Below are 23,722 nucleotides of genomic sequence, written 5' to 3'. Positions count from 1 at the left end.
GGTGGAGCATTCTTTCTTAGCTCTTGATTAGTTGCTTGGTCAAGTAACAAGCATAATTATGTCGCTCTATCTACAATTGATGCAAAATACATTGCAGCATCTTCAAGTTGCACACAGATTCTATGGATGTAGAAAACTTTAAAGGATATTGGTGTAACATTCAATGAACCTATTTCTATTATGTGTGATAGCACTAGTGCAATAAACATTTTTAAGAATCTGATACATCATCCCAGAAGAAAGCACATATCTATTCAGTATAACTTCTTGAGGGAAAAGGTTGGATAATGAAGTAAACTTGAGTATGTATGTACAAAAGAAAATTGAGTATGTACGTAAAAAAGAGTAGATTGTGGATATCTTCAAGAAAGCGTTGTGAAAAGTTATTTTTGAGTATCTCTAGTAGAAGTTGGGGGTATTACTCCTTCCTTGTGTGAACTGATATACATTTGGATGTTCATTAGTCAAGTGAACAGCTTGCATATTTTTATCTGGATAGATGCCTAGGTGTTTCCTCATAGGGGGAGCAGAAGTAAGTTTATTAGGGGGAGTTATGCTTGCCTTTTTCCTTGATGTCAAATGGGGAGAGATCCTGAGAGTTCACGAGAGATTCAAATTGTTATTTCAGATTGTTGATTTATTGCAGAATTGTGCAGAGAGTGTCATGTGTTTGTTGTTGATGGATGTTGCCATCAATCACAAAGGGGGAAATTGTTGCATATATGATGGTGAATGTCTCTAATGTTCTTGTTATTGGTGATCCGAAATATGTGTTCCCAAAATCTTTGGTGCTCCAGAAGATGTGATGGTAGATCAAATGTGTCGTTGGTCTAGATATTTATAGTTATTGGATATGGTGTTGATTGATGGTATTCATGTGTATCTTGGTTCCATTCTTAATTTTCATGTTTTGGACAATGATGTATGGGTCTTAATTAAGTCCAGAATTTGAGTGCAGTGGCTTTTGGTGTAGCGTATGAGTCATGATTTGGGTACATAATTTGTAATGATTGTAACGTGTTGATCTAACCATTGATGTTTGTTGTGGTATGGTCTACTTCTCATTCCTTCCCACCACCGGAATGTTTAGTGTTGACCTAATTTAGATCTTTGTCTTGGTCGACTTAGAAAATTATGCTTCTCAAAGACATTATATATATGAGAATGATCTGGATGAGTTACATATAGAAAATATGTTGCATTGTTTTGAAGATATGTGATATTGGAAAGGAAATATCTTACTGTTGGTGATGTGTGAGAGTGTGTTGGTGTTGAGGCACCGAAAGAAGTCTAGTTTTGTAGATTGTGTTTCATTGGTGGATTCTTTCTTTCTCTCTTTAGTAGTGATCCTTTTTCTAAGCAATGAACCCACCTACAGTGAGCATTCTAACAGTGAGCCACCCTTTGTAAAAATCACCTTAACCAGTGTTTTATATTGAGACCTAACATTCTTCGTGGTTTTTCCCTTCTTAGGTTTTCCACATCATATCTAGAGTTCATTGTGTGATCTGTTATATCTCTATTCTTTTCATGTTATATATGTCTTAGTTAATTTTGTTGGTTTGGATCCAAATTTGAAAAGAAAAAAAAATTGTCTTAAGTTATCAACTCATTCACCCCCCCCCCCCCCCTTAGTTGCCCAGATATTCAACAAAAAGTGTATTCAAATATTTGAAAGGGACTCTAGATTTTGATATGTGGTATAAGAAGAGTGATGATTTCTCTTTGCAATCTTACATAGATGTCGATTGGATTGGATGTGCTAATGATAAAATAAGTACAAGTAGTGGTGCATTTTTTTTGGGAGATAGATTGGTCTCTTGGTTAAGAAAGAAGTAGGATTTAGTGTCATTATTGTTGGCATTAGGTTGTCATCGATATCAGCTAGTATGGTATGGTCATCGGTGAGTAAGTAGTGGTGATCGGTATGGGTGAAGTAAGACATGATGATGTCAACCAATATGTGTGTAAGAATAAAAAAAGGTATGTTGTTAGTACACATGAAATGCATCATCTACCAGTAAAGCAGGACCACCGGTAAGGCAAAGCAAGCAAGCAAAGAAGAACTAAAGGATGTGAACCAATATACACAGAGAAGCTCAATGCTACTGGTAAATGGACTTAATAGATGGACCAGCATGTTTGATGGAAGGCCAAGTTGATCCACCGATAGAGAAGAGGTCAGCAGGTATGAAGGTCCACCAGGGAAGTTAGGTTATACCAGTAAGGTGAGTTGAACTGGTAGTTAGTCTTGGACAATGAAGGATGTCAAATCGGCATAGCAGAGTGAATATGATGCCAAACCAACATTGCAAACTAAGCATAGGTGGATGTCGACAAGGATGGTAGGTGGAAACCAAGTGATGATAGCACAGAGGTCGGTGAAGTACTCATCGACATAGTAGTTAACAAATAGGTCAGAATTCATGAAGAACCCACAAATCATGGGAGGATGGAAGAATGTTGTGACTCAAGGAAGACAAGGTGGCAAGGTGATTGAACTAACCTTGCAAGATGATCTAATCTTTGTACCCGTTTGTTAAAGGAAACAGCCAAGCCATTAATGGTGATTGACAGAGCAACGCAAAAAAGCATGTCGTAGACATCCAAAAATAGAAAATGCACATTTAAAAGCAAGGAGATGGCGGTGATGTTTGGTGTGATGTAGATCATCATTCTAGAAAAATAGATCAGATCATATCTAATACAGATCAAGTTGGTGAAGGTAAAACCTAACACGACACCATTTGAATGTTGCTTTTGGTGGGAACCCTCACAGATAAATATGTCAACTTGAGACTGAAATGAGTTGATGCTAGATGTGAGGTGTGAAAGAAAAGAGAGCTTGGCCAAGAATAAAAGACTATTTTCCTAAGAATTATTTCTCAAAGAGTTAGAGTGTGTGTTAGCAGGCCAAACCGGTGAGAGGATCTAACCAGTAGAGATAGAGTTGTTAGGATTAATGATAGTCCCAAAGATACTAAGAGGGGGGGTGAATCAGTATCTAACCGATTGACAGAATATTTAACCTTTTTAAGAACTTTGCATTCCAAAATAGTGTACCGGTAAATAAGAATTAATGCAATAAATAGGAACAATAAAGACAGCATAGAAAACACGCCATAACACAAGATGTTTAATGAGGAAACCCGGTGTAGGAAAAACCTCAGTGGGATTTGTGACCCACAATATTCACTCACTGGCCAATGAATAAATATTACTTACAATGAGGGGCCTGCACATGTAGGAAGGCCAACTGCCTAGAGCTCACTGCTCAAATAAGAGTCACACTAACTACAAAAGTGGATTATGAAATCCAATACAATGTACTACTTCAAAGTAGCATGAACTATGTCAGGTTCAGTACCGGTTTAAGCTCATTCTATAACCAAAACCTTCATTGTCAACTATATCTTCTTATACATAATTCACAACTTTACTCTTGCACAAAATGACCTATAAGATCTCATACATATATATGAGTCTTTTACATTATGCCATGTCGGCTTTACAAAAGATAATTACAATTAAACAATAAACAAAAGTTAATTCCCTATCGGCTGGGGTGTCGGTATGCATTGTTTCCACTATCGGTGAAGTGTCTTCCAGTGTATGTAGATGTCTATGTCGGTGTCAGTGCCTGTTGGTGGCTTTACCAAATGAGTGCCAGAAGGCTGCCAGATGGTTGCCAGAAGGTTTCCATCAATGATAACACCATTATTCTCATAAGAGTGTAGAATGCCAACAAGAGTAACTGGTAAAGTGTTATAGTCTTAACAGTCAAGTGTACCAGTAAGGAGTGATTGGTTAGGAAGGCATCCAAGTGTGACACTATGAAGTATGAGGCTTAGAGAGAGAAAAGAAAGGTTGGGAGTAACCAGTAAGTAATTAGAGAGAGTAATTTGATAACCGGCAGTGTGAGAACCAATGAAGAAGAGGAGATTGTTAACTAGCAGACATCAATTGATCAAGTGTTGCAGTACTCATTTGCAACTAGGTGCATTCATTGCATTAAAATTATATTTCATCACATTACCCTGAGTTGGTGATTGGTACAAGTTTCTCCTTGGGTTGGTGCCCTAAATCAGTAGGGGTTGGTGCTCCTTGTGTTGGCGGCTTAAATCATTGTAATATGTTGTTTCATTATGAGGTTGGATTGGAGCAGTAGACTTCGGTAGCATTTCTCATTGAGGTGTTTCCCATATTGGGTTTTCCTCATAAATATGGTGTTGTGGGTTATGCATTTGTATGTTTTCCTCTTTTAATATCTTCTCATATCTTACCAGTTTGATTGCTTAGTGTTTAGGTTGTTAACCAGTACTCAAGGATTTCTTTAGAAGAAAAATATTTTAGGAACCAATGATTCACCTCCCTCTCAATGGTAAATTGTATTCAACAATTGGTATCACATCCTAGTTTCCCAGTTGAATAAATATTTCTCTAGCCTTGGTAGACTCTGGTCAAGGAACACAATGGCAAGAAATGAGTCTGCCTCCTCAAAAGCTCCCATGTTTGATGGATCTAACTATGCCTTATGGAGCAAAAGAATGGAGACCTATATTTCCTCTCTTGGTTTTCATATGTGGTTGTCTATCAAGAATGGGTATACTAACCCTCATGTTCCTCCCACTGATCTGGATGCTAAGAAGGAGTATGAGAATAATGCAAAGGCTAAACATGATATCTTAAGTGGGTTGTAAGATAATGAATTTGTCAAGGTAATGCATTGTGCATCTACCAAGGAGACTTGGGATAAATTGTAGAGATTATTTGAAGGAGATGCCAAAGTCAAAGAGGCCAAGTGGCAATCACTAAGAGGTCATCTTGAAGGGATCAAGATGAAATATGAAGAAAAGATTGCAGACTGCCTTCACAGAGTAGATGAAACTGTGAACACCATCAGAGGACTTGGAGAAGAAATTGTTGATGAGATTATTATCAAGAAGGTACTTATATCTCTCGCATCTAAGTATGATACGAAGGTTTCTTCCATTGAGGAAGAAAAGGATCTGAAAACCTTCACAATTGATGAGCTATTTGTCTCTCTAACTGCCTATAAAATGAGGACAACTAGTGAAGCATCTTCAAGGAAAGAGGCAGATTTCAACTCCATTAAAAAGGGTAAGGAAGAGGTTGCTCATAAAGGATCTAGTGAAGACTCGGATGCAAAGGTAGAAAACTTTGTCAGAAAGCTCCAGAGATGATCCAGCAAGTATAAAGGAAAGTTACCACTCAAATTCTTCAACTGTGGTAAAGTTGGACACTTTGTTGCAAAATGTCCTTATAATGAAACCGGTGGAGATGAGCAAAGAAGTTTTGGTAGATCTATCAATACAGATCAAGAAAGGAATGTCTACCGGTAAGGAAGAAGAGGCTACCGGAAGCAAAACAGCCTATATACTATTGAGGATGATGCCACAGATAAAGAAAGTGCATTAGAAGATGAATACCATGAGAATTAAAGAGAAGTTAATCTCTTTTATGGCACTAGATGAACTAGTTGGTGAAGATGAGGAAGAAGAAGATATTGAAGCTGAAGTGGATCTAGAAGGTGAGCTCATAAGTTCCCTTGAGGAGTTAAATAAGACAAGAAGAGAACTCAAGAAGGTCAAGCTTGTTGTAGTAGAAGAAAAAGGTCTCTTGAAGAAATCCCTGGATAAGTCCAATCAAGTTATCTCTGACTTAAAACTCCAGTTGGAAGAAGCCAAGAGGATATGTGAAGTTACATCCTCTGATTTGATGAAGAAGGAAAAGGAGCATCAATATCTGGAAGTAGAAATAGTGAAGCTCAGAAAAGAGCTCAAAAAGTGTAAGGATGAACTAAAAATGAGGAGCAAATATGAGGGTAGCACAGAAGCCTTAGACAAGATGTTGAGCAAACAGAAGAAATCTAAAGATATCGGTGGCTTAGGACTTGAAGAAGGAAAAAGTTCAAATAGAAAAGACACATCTAGTAAGGAGATACAGTTCACTTCTTCTAGTGAAGGTGAAGAAAAGAAAACATTCATAGTAAGCAAGGATATCGGTAAGAAGACTTATGCAGAATCTCTTAGAAACCATCACACAAACTGGTATACACAATCAATAAATTAAAGGCCACAATCAATGTACCGAAATGTAGATTTGAGGATAAATGAAAGGTTTGATCATGAAGGATTCACTAGAGTTGGAAACATGAAAGGAAGACCCCCAATGAGACAGACGTTTGTAGGACCAAGGAAACCTAACCGGTATGTTCCAAACTTTTATGGTTATTGTTATTGGTGTAACAAATTTGGACATAGGTTACCTAATTGTAGATTAACAAATAAGCCCACTGTGAGTTATCAGAGTAGAAATCTATTTAATACACTCTGAGATATGAATGTTGTTTGTTATCAGTGCAATGGATTTGGTCATAGGAGTTTTGAATGTAGGAAGAGTAAACCGGTGTCCTACAATAATCTTGAAGATTCATCTTTCAATGTAAATGTGAAATGTTATAACTGTCAAGAGTGTGGACATTTAGTAAAGCTTTGTAAGAATAGGAAAATCAAGCAGAAGAGGATAGATCTTGATCAGGAACCAGTAGCCAAACCGGAGCACAAAATTGCAGCTAATAAGAAGAAGGAAACTCAACTGGTTTGGGTTAAGAAAGAAAAGGACAAAGCAAAATCAAGTCTGATAGTGCAGACTACCCTACATGTTGAAAGAAGAAATTTATGGGTTGTAGATAGTGGTTGTTCCAACCACATGACCGGTGATAAAAAGAAATTTATCAAACTTGAAGACTAGAATGGTGGCTCAGTAATGTTTGGAGACAAATAATCGATCAAGATAAAGGGAAAAGGTACTCTAAACGTTGATGGCAAACTGAAAGCATATGATGTGTATTATGTGGAAGACCTAACGCACAATTTGTCGAGTGTGAGTCAGATGTGTGACAAAGGTTATAAATTCACCTTTGATCCTACTGGTTGTTGGATAAAGAAGGAGAGTATTGGTCAGGTTGTAGCTGAAGGTAAGAAGACAGATGGTAATGTATACAATCTAAAAGAATGTTTTGAATCCCAATGCATGTTGCGACAAGTGGATGAAATTTGGTTGTGGCATAGAAGATTAGGCCACATAAATTATGGTAATCTAGTTACAGTAAGCAAAAAGGGTTGTGTGAGAAATATACCACCCATCATCAAACTGGTAAGCATTTTTTTATGATGAATGTGTGAAAGGAAAGAAGACAGGTGAGATTCAAGACAAAAGAACACAACACTTCAAGACTGCTTGAACTAGTGCATACATATCTATGTGGTCCGACTAGGACAAGAGCTATTGTCAGTGAAAGATATTTTATGCTCTTCATTGATGATTGTTCAAGAATAACACGGGTCACTTTCCTACAAGATAAATCACAAGAAATTGATAAATTCAAGATCTTTCAAAAGATGGCAGAGAAGGAAAGTGGGTGCAAACTGAAATGCCTAAGATCAGACAAGGGTGGAGAATTCATATCAAATGAGTTTCATGATTTCTATAAAAGATATGGAATCAGAAGGCAATACTCAGCCCCTAGGACACCACAACAAAATGGTGTTGTAGAAAGGAAGAACAGGACGGTCAAGGACATGGCTAGAACCATGTTAAATGAGGCAAGTTTGTCAGACATGTATTGGAAGGAAGCGGTTCATACTACTATATATACCTTAAATTGGGTTCAACTAAGAATAAAAAGCAGAATGACACCTTATGAGTTGTGGTATGACCGAAAACCATCAGCCAAGTACTTCAAGGTATTTGGAAGCAAGTGTTTTATCAAGAGAGATATGGATGGTTTAGGTAGTTTTGATTCTAGGACTGATGAAGGGATCTTCCTTGGTTACTAAACTAATAGTAAGGCCTATAAATGCTACAAAAAAAGACTAAGAAGAGTCATTGAGAGTGTTCATGTAATAGTTGATGAGGATATCCATAAAGGGAGACAAGAACAAGTGAACCAGTATGATGATTCATGTGATGAAGGTGAAGAAGCTCAGTCAGAAAATGAACCGAAAGAAGCATCCAATAAGGTCCCTAGCTGGTATGTGCAAATAAACCACCCTGAAAGAGCATATTTTAGGTAATAAGAGTGATGGTGTGCAAACTAGGAGAAGACTTTCCTGGAATGATGAACAAATAAATTTTTGCCTCATGACTGAAGTAGAACCTAAAACATTCAATGAGGCCAACAAAAGTCAAAAATAGATGGATGCCATAGAAAAAGAGTTGCAGAAAATTGAGAAGAACAAGACTTGGGAATTAGTCCCTAGACCGGAAGACAAGAACATCATTGAGACCAAATGGGTCTACTAGAACAAGATGAATGAAGAAGGTAAAATTGTTAGGCATAAAGCTAGACTTGTGTGCAAGGGTTACTCTCAAGTAGAGGGCATTCATTTTGAAGAAACATTTGCACTGGTAGCTAGATTAGAAGCAATTAGGATGTTTCTATCTTTTTCAGCCTACAAGGGTTATAAGGCATATTAAATGGATGTAAAATTTGCCTTCCTCAATGGAAATTTGGAAGAAGTGTACATGGAGAAACTGGAAGGGTTTATGTTACATGATGATGAAACCTTTGTGTGTCAAGTGAAGAAAGCCCTATATGGTTTAAAGCAGGTTCCTAGAGCATGGTATTCAAGACAAGATCAATATCTGAAGGAGCGAGGACTCAAAAAGGGGAGTGATGACAGCAATCTATACATCAAAGCAAATGGAAATCACATGATCATTGTGGTTGTTTATGTAGATGACATCATTTTTGGAGGAAACAAGGACACTCTTTGCAAATATTTTGTTGATCAGATGTAGTCATAATTTGAGATGTCAATGCTTGGAGAATTGACATACTTTCTTGGTTTGTAGATATCACAACTAGATAAGGGAATCTTTATCTCACAAACCAAGTATGCAAAGGACATTCTAAAGAAGTTTCAAATGGAGGACTACAAACCAGTGAGTACCCCCATGGTGATCGGAAGAAAATTAAGCAAGAATGATGAATCACTGGTAGTGGATCAGAAATTCTATAGATCTATGATAGCTAGTTTATTGTATCTTGCTTCTTCTAGATCGGATATAGTGCAGGCAGTGTGTATGGTGGCTAGATTTCAACTAGCACCTAAGCAATCACATATGAATGCAGTAAGCAGAATTTTTAGGTACCTGCAAGAGACACTCAATTATGGATTATGGTACCCTAAACAAGGGGAATTCATCTTGAAAGCATATACTAATGTTGATTGGGTAGATTGCATTGATGACCGAAAGAGCACAAGTGGTGATGCATTCTTTCTAGGTGACCAGATGGTCTCATGGCATAGAAAGAAGTGGGATTCAGTCTCCCTATCAACTATTGAAGGAGAATACATTATTGTTGCTACATGTTTCTCTTAGGTGCTTTGGATGAAGCAAACCCTCAAGGACATGCAAGTGGACATCTTTGATCCTATTCCCATCTGGTGTGATAATTCAAGTGTCATCAACATATCAAAGAACCCAGTGATGCATTCAAGGACAAAGCATATAGCCATCAAGTATCATTTTCTCAGAGAGAAGGTTGAAGGACATGAAGTAAAGATGGAATATGTCCCTATAAGAGAACAAGTGGAAGACATCTTCACCAAACCATTACCGGTAAACACTTTTGAGTACTTAAGACACAAGTTACGAGTTGTATCACCTGCCTCATGCACTTAAGTTTGTAAGGAGATATATATCTCAAGGGGAGTTCATAGCAGTATCTATATCTCTTGAACCACATGCCAATTATAGGGAAAGTTTAGGGTTGTATGTCTCAGTACCGGCTGTAATCTCTAAGAGAATATTTGACTAAGGGGGAGATAAGTATGAATCAAAAGGGAGAATGAAGTACCCTAACCCTTTTTCATTGTGTCAAAGGGGGAGAAATCTACCGATGTGAAGACTTGCAGTGAGTTGGTGAGTTCACATCAATGTCAAAGGGGGAGATTGTTGGCATTAGGTTGTCATTGATGTCAACTGGTATGGCATGGTCACTGGTGAGTAAGTAGTGGTGACCGCTATGGGTGAAGTAAGACATGATGATGTCAACCAATATGTGTGTAAGAAGATAGAAAGGTATGTTACCGGTACACATAAAATGCATCATCTACCGGTAAAGCAGGACCACTGGCAAGGCAAAGCAAGAAGCAAAGAAGAACTAAAGGATTTGAACTGGTATACACAGAGAAGCTTAATGATACTGGTAAATGGACTTAATAGATGGACCAGCATGTTTGATAGAAGTCCAGGTTGATCCATCAACAAAGAAGAGGTCAGCAGGTATGAAGGTCCACCGATGAAGTTAGGTTATACCGATAAGGTGAGTTGAACCGGTAGTTAGTCTTGGTCGGTGAATGATGTCAAATTGATATAGCAAACTGAAGATGATGCTAAACTGACATTGCAAACTGAGCATAGGTGGATGTTAACAAGGATGACAAGTGGAAACTAGGTGGTGATCATGCAAAGGCCGGTGAAGTACTCATTGACATACTCATTAACAAGCAAGTCGGCATTAATGAAGAACCCACAAATCATGGGAGGATGGTAGAATGTTGTGGCTTGAGGAAGACAAGGTGGCAAGGTGATTGAACTGACCTTGCAAGATGATCTAATCTTTGTACCTATTTGCCGAAGGAAACAGTCAAGACATTAATGGCGATTGACAGAGCAATGCCTGAAAGCATGTCATAGACATCCAAAAATAGAAAATGCACATTGAAAAGAGATGAGATGGCGGTGTTGTTTGGTGTCATGCAAATCACCATTCCAGAAAAAAAAGATCAAATCAGATCTAATACGGGTTGAGTTGGTGAAAGTAAAACCTAACACGACACCATTTGAATGTTGCTTTTGGCAGGAACCCTCACAGATAAATATGTCAACTCAAGACTGAAATGAATTGATGCTCGATACGAGGTGTGAGAGGAAAAAGAACCTGAGCAAGAAGAAAAGACTATCTTCCTAAGAATTATTTCTCAAAGAGTTAGAGTGTGTATTAGTAGGTTGAACTGGTGAGAGGATCAAACCGATAGAGACAAAGTAACTGGTAAACTATTACAGTCTTAACAGTCAAGTGTATTCATAAGGAGTGATTGGTTAGGAAGGCATCCAAGTGTGACACTATGAATTGTGAGGCTTAGAGAGAGAGAATAAAAGCTGGGAGTAACTAGTAAGTGATCAAAGAGATTAATCTAATAACCGGCAGTGTGAGAACCAGTGAAGAAGAGGAGATTGTTAACCAGCAGACATCAATTGATCAGGTGTTGCAGAACTCATTTGTAACTAGGTGTTATCATTGCATTAAAATTGTATTTCATTACATTACACCGAGTTGGTTCTTGGTGCAGGGGTTAGTGCCTTAAATCATTATAATTTGTTGTTTCATTGTGAGGCTGGATTGGAGCAGTAGACTCCAATAGCATTTTTCACCGAGGTTTTTTTGATATTGGGTTTTCCTCATACATCTGGTGTTGTGGATTATGCATTTGTATGTTTGCCTTTTTTAATATCTTACCGATTTGATTTCTTAGTGTTTAGGTTGTTAACCGGTACTCAAGGCTTGGTTTAAAATGAAAAGATTTAAGGAACCATTGATTCAACCCCCTCTTGGTGGTACATTGTGTTCAAAAATTATCAATAGCAAAAGCATAATATATTATAGAAACATCTTGTTGCACCCAAGTTATCTAGATGAAACAAACTCTTAGAGATATCAAGCTAATGTATGGAGGCAATTTCTATTATTTGTGATAATACAAGTTCAATTAATATTTCAAAGAATATGGTGATGCATTCAAGGACTAAACATATTTCTATCTGATATCATTTCTTTAGAGAGAAGGTTGCAGAGAAGGAAGTCAAATTGGAATATGTGCCTACAAAGGATTTGATTGCAAATATTTTCACCAAGGCACTATCAAAGGATACTTTTGATTAGCTCAAGTAGAAGTTAGGGGTTATTACCCCTCTTACTTCAAACTAGATACATAAAAGTGGTGTATCTTTCCATGGGGAGATTAAAAATCTAGCTTTTGTCTCCTAGATTAATGTGGTAGTTTCTCTCAAGGGGAGTAGTGAAGGTTTCCTAGTTGAAAGCAAATATGTACAGAAGAGAGATATCCCTAATAGGGTGAGTGTTGCAGATATCAGATATATACACAAATAGGGAGAACTATTTCAAGAATTTATTGTTCAAAGTTTTATTCCCTTTGTCCTTGAAGTCAAAGCGGGGTCGATACAATTGGAGAGCTTATTGTTGATTAGTGATACAAGTGTTGCCATCAATGACAAATGGGGAGAATGTTTGAAACATGAGTTTGTATTATCATTGATGTAAAACTTGTTGTCATGGGAGATTGGATTCACTTTGCATGGTATTATCATTGATGTCACACTTGTGTGTGTTAATCTTAGAGGATCTGGTTAATATTGAGAGGGGGTGTGAATCATTATTAACAACAAATTCAAATTTGAAACTCAACCTTATAAAACTTCACCAAATCAATTATAAACTAGTAATAAACTCTTTACCATTATCAATAATCTCGAATAACCAACTGTTAAACTGATTTAACAAAACCTCTTATTAAGTGTACATCAACATGCATAAACTGAAAGTAAATCAAATCAACACATCAGAAACATTCACCACATGAACACCATGTTTTCACGTAGAAACCCAAATAGGGAAAAACCATGGTAGGAATTAGTACCCACAAAGATTGTGCACTCTTTCAGAATGCGCCCTGTTAGGATCCTAGCTTGGTTAGGAGCTTACAAAGATTCCTTGTTAGGAGAAGACCCTGTTAGGAGTCACCCGGTTAAGGGATTTAAATGATGAGCCTTGTTAGGAGCTTTGACTTGTTAGGATCAACCTCGCAAGAGGATTTAACACTCAGATGTTGAGCTACCCGGTTAATGGATTTACAATGTAAGGCCTATAAGGACCTACCCGGTTAAGGGATTTTGATTGTTGCAACTATTAGGGAACAACGATGAATGATCTGGGTATAGCACTAACTGCTTGCTTGATCAGATCCAATTCTGCTCCAAATTTGCTACACTCTAGCAGATCTCTCACATTTTGGTTCGGCTTCACACTCTTCTCAAAACCATCGACACAACAAACATCAATTGTACCGAACTAAATAACCTTTACAACTTAGTCGGTTATAAAACCCTAAGACATACAATATAGATCATCATAGATCTTTACAACTTATTACAGATCATCATATGGATCATTACAATCAATTACAAATCAATTACAGTCGTTGAATGATCACCGCACCTTGATCTAATACTCTTTCAAACCCTTAGCTCATTCCGCTAAGCACTTTGCACATTCCCAATAAATTCTCTCTTGATCGCGCCAAAACATCATTCAAACACTTCACATGATTCCAGCCACGTCATCACCAATATTTGAACTTTATGTAGATCACCACTAAACCAAAAATCATTATTGGTTAAGAGAATTATTTACTAGTCCTTAAACCCTAGCAAAAATACAACGAAAATCATAAACATGACTTTCGGTACCAAAACATGATATGGTTCCAGTTAGATACATATTACAATGATACAAACTCACATTCCAAACCACAACACTTCAGTCATCACCAATCACCAGATCTAATAAAAACATTTCCTCATTTATCGATTAAGGTCCTAATTCCCAGTTTCTTGTTTCTTTACCGGTAAGCTCTTTCTGGCAAACCAAAAAAGACTAAGATGACAAAATACAACATAGTAAACATCAATTGCCATAAATGACAACACAAATAAGTGACCAAAGTCATCCAATCATGCAATCTTGATCTCTTCATCACAATGTCATCACAAATAGTCAGCTACCGGTTCAATCATCATTCTTCATTTGCATCAGTTATGCCAATCATGCCAACAATGTGTATTGATGACAAAGGTGAAGAGGAAGTTGTAGTTGTTCAATTGTGTTTTCAACATAGTTGTGGTCATTATTGTCACTCTAATTATTGGTGTCACTTTGATATCGTTAATTATTGTCACTCTGATTATTGATTGGTATGTATGGTTTGAAAATGAGTGCTCAAATGTTGTTATGATGTTTGGTGGTTATATTGATGCAAAGCGGAAAATTGAACCCTAGGTGTTCCCCCACTCCAAGGAGAGAGAAAGGAGGTCACTAGGATTGATGGTTTTCACTTAGGAGAGACTTTACATTCAAAAGAGGGGTTGAAACTCACAAGATCCAATCCCACACAATGCAAGATTGAATTCTAAATGAGCTTCAAGGGTTGAGACATCAAGGATACCCTCTTTTGTAAAGAATGTAGATAGAAGGATTGAACTAGGAGTGTATGTAAAAGTAAGAAAGATTTTCCTGTAGACAGAGATAGGGATACGGGATGAAGCTACGGACCTGAAATTAGCAGTAAAATGTCGAGACGATTCTGTCCTGCAAGTTTGAGCGAAAGTTGACGGGACGATGGCATCCGGAGTGCACACGGTCCTCCGAAAAATCCACGAAACGAAGGGGGATCTGTTCGTCTCTACACAAGGATTCCAGATCTTCAATTATAGCCGCGTACCTACAACCTACACATAGAAAAGAGAGGACGATTGGGGGGTTAGGGATTAGGGGTTTGCCTTCAGGTCAAACCCCGATTTTGGAATTAACCAAGAAATGAGAATGCTGTAAATGTAAATGTTTGTAATGTAATCAAGTATTGATACCTTGTTGTAAGAATGTTTGTATTCTTACATGCAAAGGTGTAATGATGTTGTATGTTGTATGTTGTAGGTGATATCCTCTTCAATGGTTGAATCCTTGTCTTGAATGCAACACCTAGCCTTGAATGGAGACCTAGAATGCTCAATTGCTTGAAGGAATGCTCGAATGCTTGAATGTTTGAATGTTTGCCTATCGCTTCCGCCTCTTGCACACTTTTTTTTTTTTTCCTTTCTTCTAGGAGGGGAAATTTAGTTTATATACTTGTCAATTAGGGTTAGGAGACTGATTTTTCTGACCTTAGGCTGACCTAGGAGCATTATTTTCCAAATTGCAAACTTGAAGACCAGATTCCCAACAAGAGACCAGGCCCAAAATAGGGCCAGGGACCAGGGCGCTGGGCGCCATGGTCTTGAGGGACTAGGGTGCTAGGTGCCATGGTCCTGAAGGACCAGGGTGCCACGCACCATGGTCCCACCTCCCGGGATAGCAAGGTGCAAGGAGGATCAGGCCAAGGTGCAGAAAGATGCAGTTTTTGATGTCGTAAACAGGTTTCGGGGTCTCCATTCAGGTTCAACATTGCGCCGCCATCATGAAGACCCAAATGCAGTCAAAATTGCAAGTGTCACAATTTTACGACGCTACATTTAGCCCCCACTTTAGCGGGAGTATAAGCATACGCCCATACTTCTGGTAAAGTACAAGGAAACAACATTGAAAGACTTTCACCACGTCAAGGAGGCAAGATACACCAAGCCCCCAGTGGACTAAGGATCTTACAAGTTCGATTGACAAAGTAAAAGGGAAGATCACGAGGGAGAACCATGAGTGTCAGTAGGAAGGTTCCCTCACTATGAGTCATGCAAGAAAAATACCAAAAATTTTCAAGGCAAAGCTAAGTTCGCTAAGAAATTTTCAAGTATCTTGAAGAGATATAAATGGAGTGTATGCCCCCTATGTTAAAGCGATCACACATGCCTCATCGGGGGTGATTGCTTTAAGGTAGTGATACACATAAGAAATGAGAAGGGAAAGGAGCATGTTATCACAAAGATTTAGCCCCCAAGTGTGAGATAAACCCAAGGATAATAGACACAAAAAAGAAAGCACAAGGTGACTTCGCTTTCCTTGGGGTCAGTATGCTGTATGATAATTCATGTATATCATATGTATGTATGCATAATTGTTCTTCATTCCCTAATCAAGGAAGGTCACCTAGAAGGAGGGAACACATGTGTCTTTTGAGTCAACATGAGAGAGATCAAAAGAGATCTCAATGCTTTGCATCATCCTCAAGTAGACAACACTAAGGACAACAAATAGAAGAATGAGAATAACACATAGAAGAAGTAGCAAAAGAGATCAAGAGAGGAGGAGAGAGTCTTCTATGCTAATGAACTAGTCTAGCACGTCATCCACCCCTTGATCTTGCTGATCAATATTTCAAGAAGGCAAGAAACACGCTAGAGGAGGAACATCCAACATAGCAGATGGAGCTATCACAAGATTCAAACAAGGGCTATGTTCATGTTCCAAACAACGTTGTTCTTGTCTAGGAGCTAGGATAAGTGCTTTAGAAAATTCGTTAGATAAATGGTTATCAATATCAACATATTCATATTCACTATCAGAAGAAAGAGGAGTAACATTTTCATCATGAATAAAATTTTCATCTATATCATCATCAAGATTTATAAAAATAGGATCTTTAACTCGCACAGGATCAAAACCATCATGCATCTTATGTTTAGGAGATTTTGGCTCAATTTTTGGCTGAGGAGAAAATGGAATAATACTAGCTGAAGGTGTTTTTGAGGATTGCAAAGTTTGAGAAGCAGTTGCACGAGCTCTAAGATGACGCTTTCATCGGCGTTCACGCGCAAAATGATTCCGTCTAGTCTTAGTAGGAAGTTGAGAAGATTGAGGAGGAGGAATGTTCTCATCCTTATCACTTGGGTGTTTAGGTTGTGGTCTCTTAGGTTGAATAATAGGAGAAGAGGAAGCTCTATTCTCTCTATAAGAGGAAGGAGGAGGAACTGCTCCATATAAAGGAGGAATATCTGGTTTAGGAAGGAGACCAAGTCCATCATGACTAGGAGGTATAGGTCTACCTTTAGAAAGTTTATTAGACATAGACATAGTCACATCCATAGGGATGGGTTGGGAATCTTCTTGAGGAAAGACATTAGTTTTATCTTTCAAAGGAAGAACTTCCTTCTCAAGAATGATAGGAATATCAAGTTTGGGTGTTCTAGGTTCACTTAGAGATAGGATCATATCTTTTTTCCTCTTTTGATAAGATTTGAAAAGATGATCACTTCGCGGTGGAAGAGATTGAAATTGTTTAGGCCAAAAATGATCAATAGGAACACTAGAAGTTCTTTCAGCTGGTTTAAAGAGACTATGATTGACAGTAACAACTTCACCATTATGGGGAAATTTCAAACACTTGTGAATAGGAGAAGCAATAGCTTTCATGGAAGATAGCCAAGGATAGGCTAGCTTCACATGAAATTGTTCGGATGATGGAATAATAGCAAATCTCACATCAAGGGATTTGTTATGGACCTCAATAGGTAATGTAATAGAACCAATTGCAAGAGAAGAAAATGCATCAAATAATTTCACAACCACATTTGTTTTGTCATAGATCACTTGATTCAATTGCAAAGTAAAAAGAAATTCTTTAGTAATGACATTAACCATACAAGAAGGATCAATAAGCACTCCACGGCAAGGTGTATTCTTGACTTTTGCAACTATATATAAAGGACCATCAGGTGCCCTGATAGTTTCACTGGAATCAAATGTGATGGAAGGTTCTTTAGGGATTTTCTGCTGCTCCACAAGGTTAGAGACAAGACCATCAAGTGAGAAAGAGCAATCAGTAGTCTCAATCACATTAGAGGTATGAGAAGGTATTGGATCAGTAAAAATCTTAAGATTTTGGTTAGGAGGAGCTACAGATGTGTTGCCTTTATCATTCACACCTAAAATAGAGATAGTATTATTATCAATCAAATCTTGAATTTTACCCTTTAAAGCAAAACATTTTTCAGTATCATGCCCAGGTTGACAATGAAATTGACAAAAAGATTTGTTATCAAAATAGGGTAAATTAATCTTTGCAGGATCTATTTGCTTTATAGGAGGGAGGGTAAGCACATTTCGTTCCAATAACTTATTCATAATACTATGCAATGATTCATTCAAAGGAGTAAACTCTCTTTCTTTCTTGAAAAACTTAGAAATAGGAGGCACACCTGATGCTGCATTCACATTGTTGTTGGTGATGTTTTCATTGAACTTAATGAACCCTCTGTTCGGTTTAAACTTCCCAAATGGTTGTTGACTACTATCACCCTTATCACTCGAAGCCATAGGATTTGCTTGTTCCATTTGACTCACAGTCAGTTGATAATTGTGAAGAGTTGCACACAACTGTTGGAAAGAAATAAACTCAGAAAATAGAAGTTTTTCTCTAATATCCTTTTGTAAATTAGAAATAAAGATTCTTTGAATATCATTGTCAGGTACTGGAAAAGAAATTTGAGCACATAAATGCTTATATCTACCAATGAAATCAGTCACTTTTTCTTTAACACCTTGTTTACAATGCATTAAATCAATCAAAGTAACTTTAGGACTTATATTGTTTTGAAATTGTTGAATAAAAGCATTTGCAAGTTGTTGGAAAGAAGTAATAGAATAGGAAGGCAATGAGCAATACTATTGTAGAGCCTTATCTCTTAATGTTCTAGTAAACAGTTTTGCAAGCAACCTTTGGTCATGAGCAAAATCGGTACATATTGTTTGAAAGGTCTTAACATGTGTTAGAGGATCACCTTTACCTTTATAAAGCTCCAACTGCAAGATTTCAACATGCTTAGGGGGGATAGCTTGAACAATGTCAAGAGACAGTGGGCTCGCAACATCAAATGTGGGCACACTAAACTTAGATTGATTCATAGAGGCAATTTGTTGCTTTAAAGAAGAGACGGTTTGTGCAAGATTGTTAATGGTCGCTTCAGTCGAAGAGTTCATATTAGACATGTTAGATTGTGATGGAGGTATTATGTTATTGAAAGAAGGTATTGATTGAGAGTAAGGTGGCGGGACACTATGATGGTTATTCATAGGAGATGATTGGAAAAAAGGAGCACTACAAGGAGGAATGAAATGGTTAAATGAATTGCCCCCTTGCGCATGTTCATTTGTGGAGATGTAATAGGGACACTCATTGAAGGAATGAATGAAGAAGTCAGATTGAATGAAGGAAAAGGGTTGATTGAAGAAGAAGGATTGCCCCCATGACTAGTGATCATAGGTGGAATGTTTTGTATTGAAGTAGTCATTATGTTTGATGTAAAAGTAGGTATACTAGCAATAGAAGTTGTCAAAGGGGTAGAATGATTGACTTGAGTAGGAGGTTGTGTATAACCTAAAGTTTCGGCACAACTCTTCATAGGCATCACATTCGAATCCATGATGTGTGCAATACTACGTAAAATATCAATTCCATTCTTATCACTTTGAACCATACATTTTAGACCCTCAATTAATGAAAGAGCTTGACTATCGGGATATTCTTGAGACATCCATTGCTGAAAATCATCAAATTGGTTATCAAATTTTGAAAGTTGTTCTACAGAAACCTCATGGAGAGCTTCTTCATCATTAAGAGGATTAGAGGAATTCCCCATGTCCTCATTAGTAAGGCCATTCAAATTAGGTTCCATCTCCTCGGTAATTAAACCTTGGAAAGACTTAATTCTAAGGCTTCGTCTAACGGGAATAGTGTAAGTAGGGCTTATTGTTGTAAAACTCATGCACTAGAGAGAGAGAGAGAAGATTTTGAATTTTGAAAATAAAGTTGACAAAATTGAACAATGAGATAATGATTATCCAATTTGAATTTTGTGAAAGAAGAGGGAAACACACCTTCCAAGAAAGGTAGGCACAGTTGAAAATTAGGGCCAAGGGGGTAGCACTTAATTTTAATTGTTATCTAGAAAATTGAAATCTTGAATTTTGAATTTATTTTTGAATTTAGAGGTAGCAAATTTCAATAAAATCAGCCAATCTCCTAAATTTAAGCTGTTAAATGCAATCATGACAATCTCCCGAAATTTCAAAAAAAATGTCAGGGACCGTGGCGAACGGAGTGCACACAGTCCTCGCAACTTTTTCCAAAATTTTCAGGGATGAAAGTTATGATGATTTTAAAGCTAATCTGAAAAAATTGAGTGATTTTATGATCTGTAGATAGGCCAAATTAAAGTTGCAATCTCAAAATTGAACCCTACCAAGATTGTTGAAAAATGCAAAATTTGAATCTTGAAAAAGAGAGGGAAACTGAAATTTTGAATTTTAAGATTTTAGAGGGAATACTAAAAGTAGTGCAAGCTTTGAAATTTAAAAGTTGACTCAATTTCATGCAAAATTCAAATTTGAAAGTGGAAATCAAGGTTGTTGCAATTAAACACTTAATTTCAAAAGTCACAAACTACAAGAATTTGAATAAAGCACTGAAACTTCAAATGAATGCCAACACACTTTTCAGATTTAGGACTGTAAGAAATACAATTTTAACACAAAATTTCAATTTCAACAATTTTTGAATGATTATAAGCCTTAATCCAAGCAATCACTAGACCAACTTTGACTTTAATTTTGAAAGTGTTAGAATTGATGAAATTAACCAAGATTCTGGATTCTAGCAGAAAAATACAGTAAGATTTAGCTCTCGAAATTTCAGAAAAAATGTCGGGGATGATGGCACTTGGGGTGCACACGGTCCTCGCAACTTTTTTCAAAATTTTCAGGGATGAGAGATATTATGATTTTGTTGTGGAATCCAAAGTTACAACCGATTTGGAGGTGTTTTGATCAGTGAAATCATCGGTCAAAGGTTGAATCAAGAGGGTTTTAAAAATTAGGGTTTTGACACTTAACCACTTAATTTTCAGAATTAAAGCACAAATATGAATTGACAATTTGCAATAGAAGGGTAGATCTGAAACAAGCATTAACAATTAAACATTTCACAAGCTCAATTACTAAAAAGAAAATTTAGGGTTTTTATGCAATTAACCTCTAAAATTTGCAAAAGATCAAACATGGAAATGTAATTAAGGAAAAAAAAAATTCAGATCTAACCATGAATAATCAGAATTAGGATATTCACGTCGGGTTCACCAAAATGTAAAGCGAAAAATCAAACCCTAGGTGTTCCCCCACTCCAAGGAGAGAGAAAGGAGGTCACTAGGATTGACGGTTTTCACTTAGGAGAGACTTTACATTCAAAAGAGGGGTTGAAACTCACAAGATCCAATCCCATGCAATGCAAGATTGAATTCTAAATGAGTTTCAAGGGTTGAGACATCAAGGATACCCTCTTTTGTAAAGAATGTAGATAGAAGGATTGAACTAGGAGTGTATGTAAAAGTAAGAAAGATTCGCTTGTAGACGGAGATAGGGATACGGGATGAAGTTATGGACCTGAAATTAGTAGTAAAATGTCGAGACGATGTTGTCCTGCAAGTTTGAGCGAAAGTTGACGAGACGATGGCGCCCGGAGTGCACACAGTCCTCCGAAAAATCTGCGAAACGAAGTGGGATCTATTCGTCTCTGCACAAGGATTCCAGATCTTCAATTACAGCCGCATACCTGCAACCTACACACAGAAAAGAGAGGATGATTGGGGGGTTAGGGATTAGGGGTTTGCCTTCAGGTCAAACCCCGGTTTTGGAATTAACCAAGAAATGAGAATGTTGTAAATGTAAATGTTTGTAATGTAATCAAGTATTGATACCTTGTTGTAAGAATGTTTGTATTCTTACATGCGAAGGTGTAATGATGCTATATGTTGTATGTTGTAGGTGATCTACTCTTCAATGGTTGAATCCTTGTCTTGAATGCAACACCTAGCCTTGAATGGAGACCTAGAATGCTCAATTGCTTGAAGGAATGCTTGAATGCTTGAATTTTTGAATGTTTGCCTATCGCTTCCGCCTCTTGCACACATTTTTTTTTCTCCTTTCTTCTGGGAGGGGAAATGTAGTTTATATACTTGTCAATTAGGGTTAGGAGACTGATTTTTTCGACCTTAGGCCGACCTAGGAGCATTATTTTCCAAATTGCAAACTTGAAGACCTGATGCCCAACAAGAGACCGGGCCCAAAATAGGGCCAGGGACCAGGGCGTTGGGCGCCATGGTCCTGAGGGACCAGGGCACTAGGCACCATGGTCTTGAAGGACCAAGGCGCCGGGTGCCATGGGCCCACCTCCCGGGATAGCAAGGTGCAAGGAGGATCAGGCCAAGGTGCAGAAAGATGTAGTTTTTGATGTCGTAAACAGGTTTCGGGGTCTCCATTCAGGTTCAACATTGCGCCACCATCATGAAGACCCAAATGCAGTCGAAATTGCAAGTGTCACAATTTTATGATGCTACAATTGAATCAATATGTGGTGTTTCTGAAAAGTGACAGTAGTGGAAGCTAAAATATGCACGAAAGAATATTTAAAGTCTTTATGGAATATTTATTTACATTCCTCTGATTTTGCAATTGGTGTCTTGCAGTTTTGTATTTAATGTCTATGTTTAATAGATGTTGTACTATCATGTTTTTAGGTCCTCGGCAGTTTATTTGTTGAAGTTAGTTATTGCAGTTTACTAATAGTGAGGCTATCTATGAGGACTGGTCCAGAGAATGCTTTGTATTGCTTCACAATGTTAGTTCAAGTGTTACAGCTTGGATGACATGTTCATATTGTTTGTGCAATGTTCTAATTCAGAATTCAAGTGTTTGCTTACTATGCAAGTGAAGTTATGTTACTTGGAATTATCTATTGTGTTGGTCTCTGGTTGACTCGGTTGGTTTATCTTACTTGGATCATACTTTTTTGGTATGAATGTGCATTGGAGGTTGTGTTAAGATATTTGTATGGTCTTACTATGGTATATGAATATTTATATTAAGTTATTTGCATTGGGTAATGTTTCTGGTCCAACTAGTTAACATGCTTTATTGTTTATCTACATGTTATATTTGATGTCGACTTTGGAAGATGTGTTGGTGTGTGTGGTTCATTGGAATCAAATTTAGAAGAAATTTTGTGATGTATTTGTGTCGAGCCTTTATCTCCTAGAGTGGATCACATTAAGCATAGTTGCTCATGGTGGCCAACTTTGTGTAATTTAAGTTTATTTCATTTGTGGTTGACCTACTTAAGTGTTTTGGTGAATAAGGTGATGTAAATAGATGTATGGATGTATGAATTTTTGTGTGGATTTATTGAGGATTATGTAAAATTATATGTGTGAAAGAATAACTATTAATGTCAATTTGTGTTGTTTTTATGATGAGGAGATCCTACTCAGTTCAAGTCATATTTTCTCTGTGTCTGTCAAAAGTCGATGAGTCATTTTGGTAGCTTGTATCTACCCTAGGATTATGCATCTCGGTCATGCAGGTCCATTGTATCTTTTCCTAAGGTTGTGTGCCTTAGCCTGCGAGTCCAAATCAAGAGAAATTAACTTCCTTGGCCTTGTACCTAAAACATTGTATTCAATTTTTTATATTGTGAGTGTGATTCTCGATGTGATTTTCCACATTGGGTTTTCCATGTAAAATTTTGGTGTTCATGTGTTTAGTTTTTTTTGTTTCATCTTTCATTGGTGTTTAGTTGGTTAATGAAATTGATAATTGTTTGTGATTGAAGAATAAGTTTAAGGATTTTGTCAAGACTGATTCACCCCCCCCCCCTCTTAGTCTTGTGATGTTTTCAATACATGTTTGTAGAACTTATAAAATGTGCTTGTAATAAAAATCCTCTCTATGATCTAAATGTGTCTTTATTTGGCTAAAGTACTAGGAGATAATAGATATATCTCTAGGGCTACATTTTTCAATCTACATGGGTTCTAGTGAGTTCAATGTCACAATAATTGTGATATTTCTTTCAAA

Source organism: Cryptomeria japonica, chromosome 5 (assembly GCF_030272615.1).
Source record: "Cryptomeria japonica chromosome 5, Sugi_1.0, whole genome shotgun sequence".
In the NCBI taxonomy this organism is placed as follows: domain Eukaryota; kingdom Viridiplantae; phylum Streptophyta; class Pinopsida; order Cupressales; family Cupressaceae; genus Cryptomeria; species Cryptomeria japonica.
Note: the sequence above shows the minus strand (reverse complement) of the source record.